General features: G+C 32.4%; 1 pseudogene; it reads right to left on the reverse strand.

The window, feature by feature from the left end:
- Nucleotides 1-1,944: 1,944 nt before the first annotated feature.
- Nucleotides 1,945-12,753, reverse strand: LOC101510145 (protein STRICTOSIDINE SYNTHASE-LIKE 12-like; annotated as a pseudogene).
- Nucleotides 12,754-20,638: the final 7,885 nt, after the last annotated feature.

Consider the following 20,638-nt stretch of genomic DNA (forward strand, 5'->3'; position numbering starts at 1 on the left):
TTCGCTCTAATGGCCGAATCCGAACCGGTGAATACGGAGGAGGCATTAAGCGATCCAAAGTGGGTGTGTGCTATGAAGGAAGAGCTGTAATCAATTGAAAAGAACAATACATGGAAGTTGGTTGATTTACCGAAAGGTAAAAAGGCTATTGGTGTGAAATGGGTCTACAAAGTGAAAGCGAATCTGAAAGGTGAAATAATCAAGCATAAAGCTCGATTAGTTGCAAAGGGATTTTTGCAAAAGGAAGGGATAGATTTTGATGAAGTGTTCGCACCGGTAGCAAGACATGAAACCATCCGGTTAGTTGTTGCGATAGCTAATAACAACAGCTGACCGTTATATCAAATGGACGTTAAATCGGCATTTTTGAATGGTCCACTTGACGAGGAGGTCTATGTTGGACAGCCACCTGGTTTTGTGATTAAAAATCAAGAGGCAAGGGTCTACAAGTTAAGGAAGGCACTCTATGGTTTGAAGCAAGCGCCAAGAGCTTGGAACAAATGCATAGATGGTTTTCTTATAGACATTGGTTTCAAGAAATGCGTATCCGAACATGGTGTTTATGTGAAGTCGGATGCAAGCGAAGGAGTAATCATACTTTGTCTTTATGTGGACGATTTATTGATTACGGGCAGCTGTGAAAGTTACATTTCAAAGTTCAAAGAAGAGCTTATGAGGGAGTTTGAAATGACTGATCTTGGCACAATGAAATACTTCTTAGGCATAGAATTCCAAAAGACAAAGTTGGGACTGCTCATGCATCAAAAGAGGTATGCAATGGAGATCTTGAAGGGGTGTGATATGGAGCATTGCAATGCTGCCACAACACCAGCCGAGGCACGTTTATAGCTGTCCAAGAGTGAAGATGAGCAAGATGTGGATTCTACTCAATACCGGAGATTGGTAGGATCATTGTGTTACTTGTGCAATACGCGGTCAGATTTAACATTTAGTGTCGGTATTGCAAGTAGGTTCATGGAGAGGCCAAAGGTATCACACTTGGCAGCAGTTAAGAGGATGCTTAGATATGTGAAAGGTACTCTTGGTTGTGGAATTTTATTTCCTGCAAGCGACATGGGCAGAAGTTGCGAATTACTCGGATACACCGACTCCAATTGGTGCGGAGATAAGGATGATCGAAAATCAACGGCCGGTTATGTTTTGATGTTCGGAGGGGCACCAATCTCTTGGTATTCTAAAAAGGAGCCGGTGGTTGCTCTCTCTTCTTGCGAGGCGGAGTATATCGCAGCTTCGTTATGTGCATGTCAAGCTGTGTGGCTAGTGAACCTGTTGCGTGAGCTGGACAGCAACACGAGGGGAGCCGTTTTGCTGTTGATGGATAATGTTTCAGCCATCAACCTTGCTAAGAATCCCATAGCACATGGGAGGAGCAAGCATATTGAGATGAGGTTTCACTATTTGAGGGAACTAGTGAGTTCCGGATAGTTACGTTTGGGGTATTGCAAAAGCGAAGAACGAGTTGCAAATTTGTTGACGAAAGGCGTTACGAATGAAGTTTTCAACAAACTTGTGGAGAAGCTAGGCATGAAGAATGTGGAGCATTTGAATTAAGGTGGTGTATTGGAAGTTGTAAATAATTCAAATGTTAGTTTTGGGCCAAGTTAAGTGGTTCCACATTGTACCCATATAAATAACTTTGTGTGTAATGTTTTAGAGACTAATGCCATTTTGAAATACTAATGAAATTCAGAAAAATAACTCTCTTCCATAATCTCTCTCTTTTCTCCATCATTTTCTAAAACACCACAATTTTCAATTATCAATTTTCACCATTGATTCACCCTCCATTCTTGATAGTGTTCCAACAGGTTGTTGCCTTTAGAAAGTAGAGATTCACATGAGTTAATGGGAATCAAAAGAGTAGACGTTTTTGGGTGCAAGTATATTTGATCAATCATTTTCTTTATTTAATATCCCTTTATTTTATATTTTTTCATAGCCATACAAAAGAAGCAATAGAGTGTGAAAAACTCTAGGGAGTAAAAACACTAGCAGGGAGCCACCATCGAGTGTTCCATTGAACTCTTAAATCTCACTAGCTGGTTTGGTACCACCTAGGAACAAGAGACACAATATGTAAAACCAAACCATTCACACTGACTCTAACACCAACAGACAAAGTAGAACGTCTCAAAAACCGAGGTGGTTGTAAAAAACTATTCACTTAAATCCAAAATTTTCCTCTTGATGTTATCAGGTCTTCCAGGAAGTCTCATGAATAATTCTGAAGTATTTGCTCTTGGTTCTTTTAACCACACTCTCTGAATTATGTTTGCTAAATTAACATCCAGTAACAAGGACAAATGAACCATCTTTGCTTACTGTTACCCTTGATGCCAGTGCAAGATTGCTTAACAACACTGTTGTTTAGTTGGTTCTTGGATCATAGCTTAACAGGCTTCCTGAACTATCTCCACTGTTTAACAGTGTTTGGAAATATCTGCAAAAAATCAAGTCACATTTATTTTTTGCAGGCACTAATAAAATGTGTTACATCTTCCCTTACTTTTCTATTAAGTCAATGCTAAACCAAACATAAAAATCAATACAATAAACCCTTTAATTATTCTTTGAGATAAGAAAAAAATCAAAAAAATATTATTACTTGAGCTGGAAATTGGTGTTGGCTTCGGAAAAATAAACGATTCCACGTCTTGGTCTACATCCAAATCACCAAACCTAATAGAGTTGGGCTATGCAGGACCAACTAATTGGGTTACATTTTCTCCATTGGGACCAACCTTAATGAGTCCAAAATAAGCATCAACTACATACAAATCGTTTGTCTGATGATTGAAACTCAATCCTAAAGGCATTCCACATGTTGCTTGGATTGCTGAGAAGCCATCTAGGCCATCACATATTGTCTTGTTCCTGAACAGTGAATGAGTATGAGTATATCACTTAACCAAATTATAATAAAGCCCGTTTTTGGGTCTAAATCATCTCCATTTAATAGACACTTTTATTTAAAGAGAGGCCGACTCATAAAATAAAATAAAGATTATTTTATTTTATGAATTATCTTTCCCCAATTCATTTACATGCTTTCATTTTCTGCTTTTAATTTTATTAATTTATAAAACTGGCACATTATTTTCAAACCATTTTCTGTTTTCAAATATTTGTTTAATAAATATTGAAAACATTTATTTTTGTTTTCAGTGTGTTCTATACAACTATGAAAAAGATAAATTTAAAAAAAAAATTGTAGTTTTGTAATTAAAAGTGAAAACGACGTTTTTACAAAGTATTTAATGTTCACTAATAGTTTATGAAAATTAATTTGTTAGAGTTTTACCGGTTTGGCGAAGTGAAGACAACATATTCCTTGAAACATAATTTGGACCAAGGCATTTTAAAATTCTTCACCGTTTCTATCAAATGCAAGTGACTCAGGGCATGTTACTCGTGATGGTAGCTGAAGTCTTTTTAGTAATATAAAACTATTGATGATGGAGAACACAAAAGGAAGATAAAAAAAAATTGCGGAGACAATAATAACATTAACGATCAATATAATTGCTAATAATGTATTTGTTTACTTTGGTCCTAATTTAATGTAAAGCATAAGAACTTACTAATATATATATTTATAGGCTTAGAATCATGCCATGCATGCAAGTGAAATGGTTCGAAAATGTGATGGGGCGGCGAATGCCAACTCAAAGTACTCAATGAAAAAAACACGAAAATTATGATTTCACTGTCAAAATAAACGTTCATATATATATATATATATATAGTTTGTCACAAGTTTTGGTTGGTTTATGTAATCATGTTTGTTTTTTTAACAAAGCATAGTATGTGCTGAGACTGCATAATGTGAAATAAAGAATCCGCAAGACCAATAAATGCTGATATTTTTAAGTTTAATGTTTTGTCGTTGGTTCAAACCAACAACCTCATATTTGTATGTAAATGTCCTTATTATTTCTCCTATTGACAAAAAAACTTATTGTGAAATAATGATATTTATACTTTATAGAAAAAAAATATGGTCAGTTTTACAATTTAATTTGTTGTTGATTCATACAAGCTTAACTAAGACTCTGTTTCTTACGGATTATAAAGAAAATGGTTTTGGTATTTAATAATATAAAAATTATTATTTAGAGATTTTGAGTGTGTTTGTTATAGTTTTTTTTTTATTAAATAATCACTTTTTAATATTTCTCAATGATAAATATTCGTTTTTTTTTATGTATTAACAACAAATATTTGTCGTGATTTTTTATATTTATTATTGGCAAATATTTGTCCCATGTCTTTTTATGTGTACCAGCTATAAATGCTTATGATGTGTACTAGTTATAGATGTGTTATAAATGTTTGAGTTCCGCAATTTACTATTTTCTTTCTTCTCTAAAAAAACGACAACCATTTCTCTTCCATGTATCATTAGAATTTGGAGGTGGTTGCGTATCCCCTTCTTCTGTAATGTAAGTTTTCATTTCATCATTTAAAAAGCCACCAATTACGTGATTAAGTCATGCATATTACTACATGTTCATATTTTATATAATTATAATTACTTATAATGATATTAATTTTCGTTTACTTTTTTCCTAAAAATTGATTCTAAAGAACAAAGCAAAATCAGATAGAGAATATTGCATGATGCAACTGCAAAACACGCCTTCCGCTCTCGGATTTCACATTCTAGTTGAGTGAGAACCCCACTCGCAGGAAAATTTTACCGTGTACCATCTCATTTATCCCTGTATACCCAATATATAAAGGAAAATATTAAAATACCCTTATATATATTAAAAGTTACTATTTTTTTTTTTCATTTCTTCATTTCAACATTTCAGAAACAGAAAGTGAGTGTCAAATAATTCTTTTTTTTGTAAAACTTTTTTCAAATTTTCCGGTACACAGCTTCAACTCCAAAAAACTTGAAACACATTTTTCGGTACAGAACATCATTTTGGAAAATCTTTTTTGAAGTTTTCCGAAACTACCAGAAAATTTATTTTAAGTTTTCCGAAAAAATTGTCCTTTTGACAAACTTCAATGTAATATTTCTGAAAGCTACCGGAAAACTTCATTCACAAGTTTTCTGATAGTTGTTTGATTTTTTTTTTTTATAATATTTTTTAAATTAACTTTTTTTTGTTTTAATTTTTTATTCAATTAATATTTATTTAATTCATTTGATTTTTTGGCGGTACACGAGGAGGATCAGACGGTACATGAGGAGGTACTTGTAAAGTTGGAGAGACCTGTACAACATGAAGGTGATGGTGAGATGACACAGTATCCCAAAGGACCGTATGTGTAAGACCCATAATTTTAAATTCTAATTTATGTATTTTAGTGTATTTTGGTATTGAACTCTGAGGGTTTTTAGCCAAGTTATTGATATTTTGTGAGTTTAATGCCCAAAAATATATTTTGATTCCCCGATTAAAATTATTCGTCGATAAATAAATTAGATTAAGTACGGTGAATCTTTTGCCGAAGGATAATTTATTTATGTTACAAAGAAATTAATTATGGACAGTTTTGTTAAAAATATCTCGGGTTGCTGAGAATTGTATTTGTCAATTGAGTTGCGAAGAGAGTAGATATTTTTATCAAATGGTTTGAGAGGTTATGGGTGAAATGGTAATTTTGATAAATATTTAGATATTTTTAGATATTTGTTATATATATATATAAAGAAAGAAAAGAAAATAGAAAGGAAGGAAAAAGGAAGAAGAAAGAAAAAACAGAAAGAAAATTAATTCCCTCCCTGCTACGGTACTAGTGAGTCAACTTTTGAAGCGACGTCGCTAGCAGGAATTTTACCGAAATTCGCTAGCAGGAATTTTACCGAAATTCGCTAGCAGGAATTTTACCGAAATTCGCTAGCAGGAATTTTACCGAAATTCGCTAGCAGGAATTTTACCGAAATTCGCTAGCAGGAATTTTACCGAAATTCGCTAGCAGGAATTTTACCGAAATTCGCTAGCAGGAATTTTACCGAAATTCGCTAGCAGGAATTTTACCGAAATTTATTGCGGTATCGTGATCTCGTGTTAAAGCTATCGTTAAGGTAAAGGCTCCTTCCAAACTTTTAGTTTGCATTTAGGGACTTTTTTGTGGTTGTGTGGAAAATAAATTTGCTGGGTTTGAAGTGTAGATTTGGGGAAAATGAATTTAATGCTTTGTCTTATCCTTGCGGGGATTTTGTGTCGTGTAAGGTCTGCAATAGACTACACATTTTTGGTAAATCATGCTGACGCGTGATAGGTGGCACCTCGGTAAATAGTACTTTGGCCTATGATAGGCAGTACATTTACGATTTACGTTTTTAGTAAATCATGTTGACCCGTGATAGGTGGCACCTCGGTAATTTAGTACTTCGGCCTATGATAGGCGGTACAATTATGATTTACGGCCCTTCGAGGGGGGTTTTGATTGGAATTCCGAGTCCATGCATTTTGGCATATACGCATTGCATTAGGGCGCTTGGCACGCGAGTCATGTTTGATTCAAGATTATAATTGAGTGTTTGAACTCAAGTTGTCATTGTGATTGTTCTATAATTGCTAAGTGTGAATGTTTTGGATTTGTGTGTAAGTGTGATTGATTGCAAAACCTTTTCGAAACTCAAATTGTCATTGTGATTGTGCTATAATTGTTAAGTGTGATTGATTGGATTTTTGTGTAAAGTGTGGATTGATTTCGAAACCCTTTTAAAAACTGAATTTTGTTGTTTTCTGCTATTTTCTGATGTGTATTCGAATACAGAAGGTTGTATTCGAATACATACATCCTATTTTAGTTACTGACTTATATGTAGTCGAATACAGAAGGTTGTATTCGAATACAAACATCCTGTTTTGGCTGCTGACTTCTGAAACAGCCTTGTATTCGAATACAGATATGCTGTTTTTGAATACAACAGTGCAGTTTTGTTTAAAACTTCATTTTTTAACTTTGATTATGCATGTTTAACATATGGAAACCCTTTCAAGGTGCATGCTAAGTTGAAAGGCCATTTTATGCATTTGAAATTTAAATGTTATGTGTTATTTGTTAATTTCGGTTGGTGACCCTTTACAACTATTGTGGAAATCTGGGATTTGCCCTCTGATGAGAACCAGGATCTTCGCACCGGTCAGTACCCTATAGATGGGAAGGTAGTTGGAAACACGTGACTGGAGCTGTGTTAGGAGGATCTTGCGGGGTGCGTGGAGAACACCCGGGTTGTATAGTTTTTGTAGTATGATCAGATTAGACGGTTGTATAGGGACTAGAGGTCTTTCTTTTGTGGACGTATTTACTGTATGTTGGAAGACTGTACTACATCGCTTTTTTGAAAAAGCGCTGTAAAAGGTGCATTCAATAGATGCATTATTATGCACCTATTACAGCGCTGTCTTTTTATTTTTTTTTCAAAATCTTTTTCATCCAGAATCAGTTCACAATCAGTTCACACAATCATTTCACAATCAGTACACAACAACAGAACTATATAACTTTATAATTTAACTTTATAACTTTACATATTTACACAATCAGTTCACAACATATTCATATACATATTCACATATTGACAACAACACATAACTATATACATATTCATACAACTACATATTCACAACTTTTCAAATGTGCCCTATTCATATACATATAACTATCATAACTACATAGAATAGAACTACCATATATTCATGTAACTATCCCTGCAGCATGCCATTTCCCAGCAAATCAAATAATTTTCATTTCAATCACATACTGACACCAGTCTTCCTTTATTGCAATTAGATCTCTTTCAAAGTATGTTGGACTAGAATTGTCAAAGTACTGTGCGATATAAAAATTGAACATAAATAAGTTAGAATCAAATATATACATAGTTTATATATGAAAATCAAATAACGAAAATACCGTACCATTTCTGGGATTATAGTTTGATTCATATCAACAATCTCCTTCATGAATCGCAATATATAGTACCCACAGTCGATGTTGTTAGTTTGACGAGGGCACTATAAAATAAAACATATAAGTCAACATGCATTTTAGTGAAACAAAAAACTAATAAATACAATACCTGAAAAACAGAAGAACAATTGGGTTACGGTGCAGAAATACGAACTAAGAAGAACAATGTAGAAATACGAACGGTTCGTAGGAGAGTAGGGTTCGAAGAAACAAAGATGGTTCGCAATGACAAGGAGAATGAAGAGGAAACAAGCGTATGAAGTTTACGTAATGAGGGTTAGTAACAAGGCAATATTGTTCGTAGGGTTCGCAATGAGAAGGAGAATGAAGAGGAGGAGGAAACAAGCGTATAAAGTTTACGTAATGAAGAGGAAACTGAAGCGGTTTAGGGTTTAGGGATAGTATTTGAATGAGAGTTGGTAGGGATAGTAACAAAGATGGAGATGATTTGCAATGGAGATGGTTGGCAATATGGTTCGTATAGACAGTAGGGTTCGCAATGAGAAGGACAATGAAAAGGAGGAGGACTCTGAAGCGTAGTGAAGTTTACGAAATGAAGAGGAAACAAGCGTATGAAGTTTACGTAATGAGGGTTAGTAACAAGGCAATATTGTTCGTAGGGTTCGCAATGAGAAGGACAATGAAAAGGAGGAGGACTCTGAAGCGTAGTGAAGTTTACGAAATGAAGAGGAAACTGAAGCGGTTTACTGTTATATATAAAACCCTATTACAGCGCTCTTTAAAAGAGCGCTGTAAATGACCTCCTTAACTTATTTTTTAAAAGCATATTACAGCGCTCTTTGAAAGAGCGCTGTAAAAGACCTCCTGAACTTAATTTTTAATAGCATATTACAGCGCTTTTTAATGTTAACTTTTTATTTGAAGTTAGTTATTTAATTAATATTATTTCATTTTTATTTTGACAGTGACATTATTGTATTGATTGAGAAGAGTTGTTATTTGTTCATAACTTTCAAGTCAAACATTACTCTATATAAAGTAATTATATAATGTCTTTTAAATATAAATTAGTATTTTATACATTAGTATTGAAAAAAGTTAAATTTAGTCCAAAAAAAGGTTAAATGGTTATAAAATATTTTCAAAAAATTAAATTTTATTCTAAAATGTCGAATATATTATTTTTAAAGTTTAATGTTAGTAAAATTTGTTAAAAAAGGTGTCAGTAAAATATTTGTACTAGTGTAAAAATTTTACTCAAATTAAAATGTTATCTTTTTCTATTGTAGTTATTTATTTTGTTATGGTTTACTATGTTAGTAACATGTTATTTTCTTAAGAAATTGTAAATTTTTTTAAAAACCAAATAATACTTATTTAATATAAAACAAGTTTATAATATTGATCTAATTATGAAATATGTAATATTATATATATAGAATGCATTAAGATTATTTTCAAAAGACATAAAACGTTCATATTTTAAAATGCTATAGTAGAGTTGTAAAAAAATTAAATAGAAATTACGTTGTTAATGTCAAATAATTCATTTTGTGAACCCCATAAATTAGTTTACTTGTCCATCATGAACCATCTTTTAATGGTTTTGATCTAAACTTGAAAAGAACAATCACACTTTTTTTTGTTGAACTTCGAGTTGAACTATCAACACACTTGTATTTTCCTCATTTGTCACAATCTAATATTAATTTATTTCTCATCCCTTTCTCTCTTGTCTCTGTAAGACCTATTATCATTTGTCTAGAATATGATAATTTGACCCATACACTTTAATAAAACAGAGGTAATTAACAATAAATAATAAATTAGAATCATCATCATAACTGAAAGCTACATTCATAAATATAGTTTACAGCTTGTTTAGTAGATTCGTAAAATATTACATCTTGAAAACAAACTACGATTGACTGATTACATCATAAAACAAAACACCAAATTCTAATTCCACGAGTTTGGAACTGATCTTCTAATGCTAAATTCATGTCTCATGTTCCTCCAGCTGCTAAATAAAAATATAATAACAATTGGGGTGAGATAAAATATCTCAGTTAGCTCTAAAAATAAAAGGGAAAAACAATCTCAAAGAGTTTCTCTCATAAAAGTATATAAAACGTAAAAAATAATTATACATATCATGATAAAAAAAATTGTTATTATTATTATTATTATTATTATTATATTATTATTATTATTATATTATTATTATTATTATTATTATATTATTATTATTATTATTATTATTATTATTATTATTATTATTATTATTATTATTATTATTATTATTATTATTATTATTATTATTATTATTATTATTATTATTATTATTATTATTATTATTATTATACATGTCTATATATATATTTATTGTGAAAAACATATGCATGACCTCAAATCTTTTTCTTTGGAATAAGGAAAAGTCTCCCAATATCTTAATGTGGATCACTAAGATAATTGAGTCTTCATTGGTAAAGATGGTCTGGCCAAACCCCAATCAGCGTCCTGATTGTTCTCCTTTACCTGTTATTCCATGTCTGGAATAACCTAAATGTCCCACCGTGAATAAGGCCATGCATGATCTGATTAATGATATTGTACAAAACTTGAAATGTTTTGTATAAAATGCACTTATTATGTCATATATAAAATGCATCATTCGTCCACAACAATTATAAATAACTTAGGCGATATACTAAACTCATAATAATTTAATCATAAGTCCTTAATTCAAAACGTAAATTCATAGTCAGAAAATAGAAACAATATTGGAGTCATGAAAATAGTAACGACATCAAAGTCATGAAAAATAGTAAAAATATTAAAGTCATGAAATTAATAACAACATAAAAGTCATGAAAAATCATTTGGATGCAGTTTTAAAAACACCTATATGCAAAAATTCCATTTCATGACACTCTAATTCTCCTAATCCGTAATAACCCAAAACAATTTATTCAAAAAACTTTCAGCGCCCAAAATCCTCATACTAGACGAAATTAATATAACATAAAACAATTTCGCAAACACACCGCACGCAACAGCAGTAACGAGCATAAATCGTGCTCGACAAGCATAATCACTGTAAATCTAGTTATGCACATCTAAGTAAATTTTTCCTAATATATAATTCATTCACAAATATCTCAACGATAAATAACATGCACGTTTTAACTTACTGACATTTTCAATGAAATCCCTATGGGTTAAACCTATGTGAGTTGTTTTCTTCCATTCCTATTTTCTTCTAAACAACTTCAGAAAATTAAATCCCTAATCATAACAAAAAAAACCTTTAATAAAAAGAACTCACAGTTTATGATAAGGGAGAAGACAATGTTCTGATTAAATTGGTTGTTAATCTCCCTTTTTCTCGAATTGCCACTTTGACTTATCCCCTACTGCTTCCTTGAATCTGGTTAGAGAAAAATTGAGACATGCAAGGTTTAAAAATGGTTTTGAAGAGAAGCTTTTGGTTTGATTGATTTGAAAAAAATGAAGGAAAATGAGAGGTTGAAGATTGGGAGGATGGAGGAGCTGGCTCAGAGTAAGGAAGAAGAAGTAACGAAATGTGTTTCTGAGAAAACAACATACGAGATATTAGAGACATATTGGAGAGCTAGAGTGGAAATTACGTCATTGCCCTTCATTTGTCCAAATATTACAATAATGCCTTTTTTTATAACAAATAAACTAGTTATTTTATTTTTAAATTAACAAATTTTAATAATTAACCTCTAGACTTAAAAAAATAGATAGGCTGTTACAATCTCTATATTTGATCTTCTGATGATAAGAATCACTTTATTTTTTATACTGATTTCTTTAATCCAATTCACAACAGCGTCCCTTGTATCAAATATATGAAATAAAATATAAAATAAATTCTAATTTATCACAATAATATATATTGTATACATTTCTATAATATTAATATTGATTTAATTATTCATACCTGATCTGTGTCAAAAATATTTGTAGTATTGATGCATATTTTATCCAATAATAGTAGCGGTTTATCCATATATGTTAACATTTATAAAAATTAAAAAAAATTTAAAAAAAGGGTGTGTACCGAAAATCGTGTATATGAAGTTTTTTGGAAAGATCTTATGTACTGGAAAACTTGAAGAAAGCTTTCCAGTAGTACACATTTTTCCATTCTGTACCGAAAATCTTTTTTTTAGTTTTCTGGTAAAAACCTTTTGTATCGGAAAACTTGTAAAAAGTTTTCCGAAAGTAGTTTTTGTACCGGAATTCTTCTAAATAGTTTCCCGGAAGTTACCAGAAATCTTTTTTACTGGCTCCGAAAATGATGAAATAGTAAAAAAAAAAAAAAAAAAAGGATTTGGTAAAATAGTTAAAAACAATTGAGGGTATTTTTGGAATTTTCATAAATTTGTGGGGGTATAAGTATAAATGTGAGGGTATAGGGTAAATTTTTCTACTCGCAGTATTTGATGGGATGACCCGTAAGTACACTTCAAGCATACTATGTTCTCCTCTCCTCTTCTTGTTGTTGATTGTTATGACAATTAAGTTTTTCGTTGTTGTGTGACAAGAACATGCCGATAATTGGTGTGACGGTGCCGTTCACGGTCAACGTGTATTTGCCAATGTGGCATCTGCGATCTCCAGATTTGAGAGTAATTTTCATTTCCTTTTATAAGGAAAAGTTGTATAATTTCCATTTCCTTTTATAAGGAAAAGCTCATCCAATTACCATATGTGGGTAACCCAAATAGATGGAGTCTCTTGCAAATGTGGTGTAGCCATGACCCTAATTGGCTTCCCAATTGTTTTACCTTTACCCATTGTTTCTGGTTTGAAACAAAGCTGAAATTTCACACTGTAATATACATGTCATTATCTAATTTATGAAATGCAACATATTTTCACATCATGTATGCAAAGCATCTTAATCATCAATTGAATGAATATGATTAACTTCATTCAACATTAAAGTTCTAAAATCGTAGTATACAACTATGGTTCACATTAATCATCAAAACTTATTCAAATTTGAAGTAGCATAATTAGAGATATACTCAGACCAGAGGCATATTATCAGAGGTAGACTTGGATCAGAGGCTACATGATCAGAGTCTTACTTGGATCAGAGACAACATGATTTGAGGCACATCCTAATCAGAGGTAGAATCAGAGGAAGCATGATCAGATGCATAATGAATAGAGGCAGACTCAGGGTCACCATGATTAGAGGATGTGTGAATCAGAAGCAGCATGATCAGAGGCAGATTCTGACCAGATGATATGTGGACCAAAGTCAGCGTGGTCAGAGGATACATGGACTAGAGAAAATGTGGTTAGAGGATACATAGACCAGAGGCAGTGTGGTTAGAGGATACATGAACTAGAGGTAGCGTGGTTAGAGGATACATGGACCAAATGCAACATGGTCAGAGGATACAAGAAGCATGGGTAGCGTGGTTAGAGGATACATGGATCAAAGGCAGCATCGTTAGAGGATACATGGACAAGAGGTAACATGGTCAGATGATACATGGACTAGAGGAAACACAATCAGAGGATATATGGACTAGAGGAAACATGGTCAGAGGATAGATGGACCAAAGGCAGCATGGTCAGAGGATACATGGATAATGATTCGAGTCAGTGGCAGATGAACATTGATAAGAGGCATATGAACATTAATGATCAGAGGCAGATGAACAGTGATTAGAGTTAGAGGCAAATGAAAGGTAATCAGAGTCAGAGGCATATGAATAGATATTAGAGTCATATGTAGATATAAAAAGAAACATCAAAGCCAGAAAGAAGAGAGAAAAAAATCAGAGGCAAGATGAGTGAGTGATACCAGAGGTAGATGAACAGTGATCAGAGTTAGAGGCAGATGAACATTGATTAGAGTCAAAGGAAGATGAACAATGATCAGAGTTAGAGGCAGATGAACGATGATCAGATTTAGAGACAGATGAATAGTGATCAAAGTAATGATGAAGAAGTGATAACAGAGGCAGAAAATAAGCAACACATCAGACAAAAATAGAAGTATTTTACGTGATGCAAAATATTAAGAATTTAATAATAACCACCAGAGGTAAAATGCCCAGATTCAAGATGTGGAAATCAGAGGCGGAAATTGAAAGAGAAAATCAGAGGCAAAATATTCAAGCATAATAATAACATCATAGAAATCACGCCCATGAGCATAACCTAGCTATTAGAGGCAAATAACTCAAGGATCATCAGGAGGAAATCAGAGGCAAAAATTGAGAAGGTATTAGAGGCAACAAGAAGGAATGCAGTGAGCTTGCACATTCTAGTTATGACTGTAGTTACGCATCTAAATAATTACTAACTGCATGTTTCCTAGATTTCTAACCAACACCTCAACACATTTCAGAATAAAATTAACAACATGCATAATTGTTAAATACATTTTTTGTGCAGATTTCATAAATACCTATATGCTTAAAAGTTCCACTTCCTCACTTTCTCTGAATTTTTCTAATCCCTTTATTCCCAAAAACAATTTCATAAGTAAAAGGAAAGTTTTCAACTAACTTAACCCAAAACCCCTAATGCTAAATTATTTTAACGTAAAAAACTCAGTTTTTTATGGAATTTCTCCCCTTCGATTTGTGTTGGTTTGGAGTAGTTATCTTCTTTCCCAACTTTTTACCTCTTCAGTCTTTGCATCTTGCTCCAATTTTTTTTTTTTTTGGAGTTTCTCCCTATTGTTGCTTGTCTTCTCTTCAATGTTATTTTGTCAATTATGGAAAGTTGAGGGATGAATCCGCACATGCAATTGGCCAGAGCCATTCTTATGAAGTTTAGTAAACTAATGTTTTTGGATATTTTGAAAAAGAATGAGAAATGGAGGATTTGGGATAGAAGGTGAACAATAACAATGGGGTTATCCTTCAAACTGATTATGGGAAGGAGAAGGGAAAAATGAGAGAATGATTGAATATTTTCCCCATAAAGAATAAAAATGAGGGGAAAGAAGGAAATGCTCTTTTTTTACCCTTAGGCATTCCCCATATTACCTTTTTGTCCACTCCTAGTTTAATTACAATTTATCAAGGTGTTTCACATTGTTTCATGCCTCAAACAATCATTTGAATGTCCCACAGTGAACTTGAGCCATGAATGTTATGACTTGATGAATGTTATTCATTTGTAATGTTATGTATTATTCAATCACACAACTATTATTTAACTTAGTCATACATCAAAATCAGAAATTGTTTAAACTTTAATTCACTTCTAAAGCGTTTATTTAGCTACTTGTTTAATTTATGAATTTGTACTTAAATTTTTAAAATCGAATCAGGAAACTTGATCCACAGGTAGGCTCAGTCATAAGCAACCTAATTAGAGGAAATGTAGATCAGAGGAGGCTTGACTAGAGGTAAGTTTCTGATCACAGGCAACATGATTAGAGGATACGAGGATAAAAGGCAACATGACCAGTGGCATATTTCTTATTAGAGACAGAATGATAAGACGATACTTGATTAGAGGTAGATTCAGAGTAAACAAGATCAGAGGCAGAGTTAGAGTCAATAAAATTAGAGGCAGAGTTAGAGTTAGCTTGATTAGAGGCAAAAATAGAGTCAACATGATCAGAAGAAACTTCGATTCGTGGTATCATGACCAGAAGTAGACTTTGATAAGAGGTAGCGTGATCATATGAAAACTTGGATCAGAGGCAGCTTGTTCAAAGGAAACATAATTAGGCGGCCTGAGGAAAACAAAATCAAAGGCAACCAAAGGAAACAGAATCAGAGGGACCCAAAGGATAATACAATTCAAGGCAGCCATATGAAAATAGAATCAGAGGCAGCTAGAGGAAATTAGAATCAAAGGCGGCCAGAGGAAAACAAAATTAGAGCCAATTGAAGGAAAATAGAATCATTGGAAGCCAGAGGAAATATAATCAGAGGCCGCTATAGGAAAATAGAATCAGAGGCAACCAGAGGAAAACAAAATTAGAGGCAGCCAAAGGAAAACAGAATCAGAGGAAAAGAAAATTAGAGGAAGCCAAAGGAAAAGTGAATCAGAGGCAACCAGATGAAACAAAATAAGAGGCAGCCAAAAGAAAATAGAATTAAAGGCAACCATAGGAAAACAGAATCAAAGGCAGCCTCTCAAAAACAGGAAAACGCATCAGAGAGTCTAATAACCTATTTCATTAAAAACTTACAAATTAAGGATTTTTAAGTATTAACATGATTAATTTAGGAATAAGCAATTTTAATTAGGATGGGAAGAGATATAAGGAGTAAAATAAGAAATGTTCAAGGGTCAATCTCGAGAAAAACATAAACCATTCTCTCATTGATTCTCTTTTACCCATAGCCAATCTGAAGAACTCACCAATATAATGTTCATCATCATCCCCAATTTCTTAAGTTCTTATTTATTTTCTTAAATTTTCAAAAAACACTAGTTCGATTCACCCCACCAAACTTACTTGGAGCTGTTGCATGCAATATTTCGCTCCTTGAATCACAACAATCAAATAAATAGTGTTTGTGTGAAGAAGAAGAAGAAGCAACAACAAGGGAGAGCTTAAACTGAAGGCGCAGAAAACTCGAAATCGAGAGCCACCACAAAGACTTACCCAAATTAAAGAAGAACCAACTTAAAGAATCGGTGAGTTATGTTACATTAATTTATTTTAGCATGAGGGTTATGGGAGAAAGCTGGAAATTTAACACATAGCTGTTTTGAATCTGCACCCAAATGATTTTAAATTACCATGCATGTTGTTTGATTGTTGTGTGTTAGTAATTTAGGAAATCTCAAAATTTTGAGAAAAGAATTGTAATTTGATGTGTGAATCTTGCTATTAAAGGTGAATGGACGTGCCTTAGATGTTTTTTGACCCTTGCCTCTGCAATTTTGACATTATGTGTCATTTTTTTATAACTTGGACTTTTACCTCTAGTAAATTTCTCTTATTTTTACCCCTGGTAAATTTACCATCTTTTTGCCTCTAATAATCCTCCTCTATTCTTATGTCTCCGATGTTGTTTTCAAGGAATTTTGCCTCTGATTGTTGTATCTCTTTTCTTCCTCTGGTATCATTCCTTCATCTGGCTTTGATCCTCTTTCTCAAATTTTTCTGCCTCTGATGTTTCTTCTTTTTTTCTACCTCTTGACTCTGATCATTGTTCATCTGCCTTTGACTCTGATAATTGTTCCTTTGATTCTTCCTCTAGACACGTATTCTCTAATTCTTCCTCTGGACACATATCCTTTGATTCTTCCTCTAGACACGTATCCTCTAATTCTTCCTTTTGACACATGTTTCTTCCACTTATCAATGCATTTGGGCACATGTTTCTAGCTTTTTACTGTGACCTTTTAAAAGCTCTTTATAGCCTAGATTAATTTATTTAGCTTGTTTCTAAACTTTGGCTCGAAATTGAATTTTAATTTTATTATTTTCATATTGACCAATGCTCACTCTGTAGGCCATAAATTGACCTCTAGATATCGGATTGACGCATGCAAGCAAGCGTTGGAAAACTAAAAATCAGAGCTGAAACTTTTATGTTGGAAAGCTAAAACTTAGAGCTACAACTTTTATGATGGAACAAAAGCCCAATTCCAAACTTTACTAAGTCTAGACTGTAGATTACGTGATATGAGCTTTTTGTAATAAATTTAAGTAGCGGGCCACTTGTTTTAAAGCCCAAAACGAGTACCATTTATTTTTAATTTTATTTTTTTTAGAGGGCATTGCTGTTTTTCGAACTTAGAGATATATAAAGAGTTTTTCTTTTTTCATAAAAGGCTAAATTTCTCAGAATAATCCACTGTTTCAAAGTTTCATCAAGACCTTGAGGTTTATTTTATAATGTTAATTTTGCGTTATTATTCTATTTCATTTTATTCGGTTATATTGTTGTTCTGATTACTTACTTCAAATCTCAATAGGATTGATGTAATTAGTTTGGCGTATATCGGTTTCTACATTAAATAAATTGTAGTGTTTCAACGCTTGATCGTTAACGGTAATACATCAATTATTGTGATGCTTAATTCAATCAATGAAACATAATTCACATAGGGTTTATTACGTTTGTTTGATCAATTCTATAGGTAAATAAGAATAGAGTCACGATTTAGATATTAAATTCGTTCATAGAATATGTGATAGGTCTGAAACTCTCAAATCAGTGGACAAATCGTTTTCTTAATCTGCCTAAACCTAAATTCTAAAACCCCCATTTTTAATTTCATTGATTCTCAACTCGGTTAATATAAATATAAGTTCTTGCAAAACGACTCAAGTTATTGCCCCTACGCTATGTTTTATTACTTGTATTTGACTTGTGTGTGATATCGAATCAGACACATATCCTTTGATTCTTCCTTTGGACATGTATCCTCTTATTATTCATTTGAACACTTATCCTTTGGTTAGGAGTTATGCTTTTGGCGAGGATTGCCTCTGATTCCACCTCGAACCAAGGACTTAGAGTTTAATTTCCACTTGGTTTTCAATATATTGTTAAGTTATTATAAGTGTTATGGAGTAATGATGTATTGCAAACATAATATTATCAAGGCATTTCATACATAACATCTCAAGTGCATTACAATTCAATAATCCTATCATGCATGGATCAACAGGTAGAGGAGAACATAAGATATCCTCAAAACATCCTTTAGGAGTGATATGAACACTATGATTTCTTAGTTATGCCTTTTGGGGTGACCAATGCCCCAAATGTATTTATGATTATATGAATATGATTTTCAAACCATACATTGATAGATTTGTAGTGGTATTCATAGATGAACATACCTCTAAGGAACATGTGGAAAATCTTCAAATAGTGCTACAAATACTTAGAGATAGTCAGTTGTATGCCAAACCTATTAAATTTGAGTTCTAGATGTTAGAAGTGAAACTTTTAGGCCATGTGATCACCAAAGGAGGAGTGGCAGTGGATCCTGATAGCGTTTCAGCAAGTGTACTAAATTGTTGCAAGTAATAATAAAACAGTAGTACCAAGTGTTGAACTCAAGGATTGCGTTTTATTATTGAATTTTATTTAATTACTAAAATTGAACAAAAAGTTCTCAAGTTGATTGAAGTAATATTTAAAATTAACAACAATAATAAAATTGATCCTTTATAATAAGAAAAATGTCAGGGATGAGTTTCACTTCGAATCCAACCTTGGTGTCTAATTTGATCCTAGTTACTGAATTCCTTTATTGAATTATTACTGAATTCTCTTTATTATTCGTGCCCTAATGTCTTAGTGACAGAACCTTTAATTCCAAAGTAACCCCTAATTCCTGAGTGGATTTAAGATTAGAATTAAGCTTTACCGTACAGGTATTCTGTTGTTAAACTATTGTCTTTCCAACTAATTTAATTGGTTTCATGACCTGCATCTATCCCTAGACTACAAATTCATGAATTTCTCATCTCAAGCATTCGTAAAGTCCACTCCCGTTTCAAAATACGAATCGTAGAACATTTTAATGTTGATCAAGCAATAAAAAGCATTAAGCACGGGGATGAGAAAAATAATTCAATAAACTCATTCATATAAATAGAAATCAAATCAGAAAAGTAAGGGTTTCATCTTGTTACATTCATCTCTAACAAATAGGGTTTAGTTACTCATGGCAGAGATAGAAAAGATAGAGATTAGAGAAGAATTACAAGAAAGATTCATGAATTATTCTTGATAAAACTCTCTAATGGTGTTAGAAACGATCGTCTTTGAGTTTCTATGCTAGGACACAAGTCTCCCAACTTCCCAATAGTCAAAAAGATCACTAAAAAGTGAGAAAACCGAGTTTTAATGTGTTCTGATGTTTGGTTTCGGTGTCTTCATAAAAGTTGTAGCTATGGATCTTAGTTGTCATTTTCATTTCGTTTGACTCAAATTGGACCTATAAAACTCTAGATATGGTTGAAATACTACACATAGGTCATGTTGATTTCTCACCAAAATTCAGCACTGCATTAAAACAAAGTAACAACGCAAAACTCCGAAAAGTCTCTACTTAATCAAGGAAATAAGAACATAAATATTTCATTAAAGAAAGAAATAAAATTAAAAAAAAATATATCAAATAACTCATTAAATTAACTAATGAATAAAAGATAAATAAGACTAAAAACAATGAAAAATATGCATATGATAAAGAGTAATTACAACCCCAAACTTAATCTATTATTTTTCCCCAAGCAATAATTAATTTCAGATTTGGTATAGTTAAAATCAAAATTAAACTCAATTTCTCAAATCAAATCAAACGCAATTCTCAAAGTACCAACTACTACAAAACTTTCATCATGTTCTATGGTTGCTTATAAAAAAACAACACATTTTGTATACTTTAGCATTCATTCATCAAGTTCAACTATCTTTTCACACAATCTCACCAAAATTTATCTCGAGTGTTTAGCAAGGGTTATGAATTTATAACTCAAATCCTAGAACATGCATCACATTACCATATGCTTGAAAAAATTCTAGTCAGCAATCACAATGCAGCAAACACATACACTTTTGGAGGACTTTTGAGTTGTAATAGAGCTTAGGTAAAGTTATGACATTTTGGGATAATAGGTTTTACTACTTGGAGTTAGGCATACATTTTCAAATTATTCTACCACATTTTATTTTTCTTTACCTTTTAATTGTGGAGATTCTCAAACATTGACAAAAGA

The sequence above is a fragment of the Cicer arietinum genome, chromosome 7 (assembly GCF_000331145.2).
Source record: "Cicer arietinum cultivar CDC Frontier isolate Library 1 chromosome 7, Cicar.CDCFrontier_v2.0, whole genome shotgun sequence".
Classification (NCBI taxonomy): Eukaryota; Viridiplantae; Streptophyta; class Magnoliopsida; order Fabales; family Fabaceae; genus Cicer; species Cicer arietinum.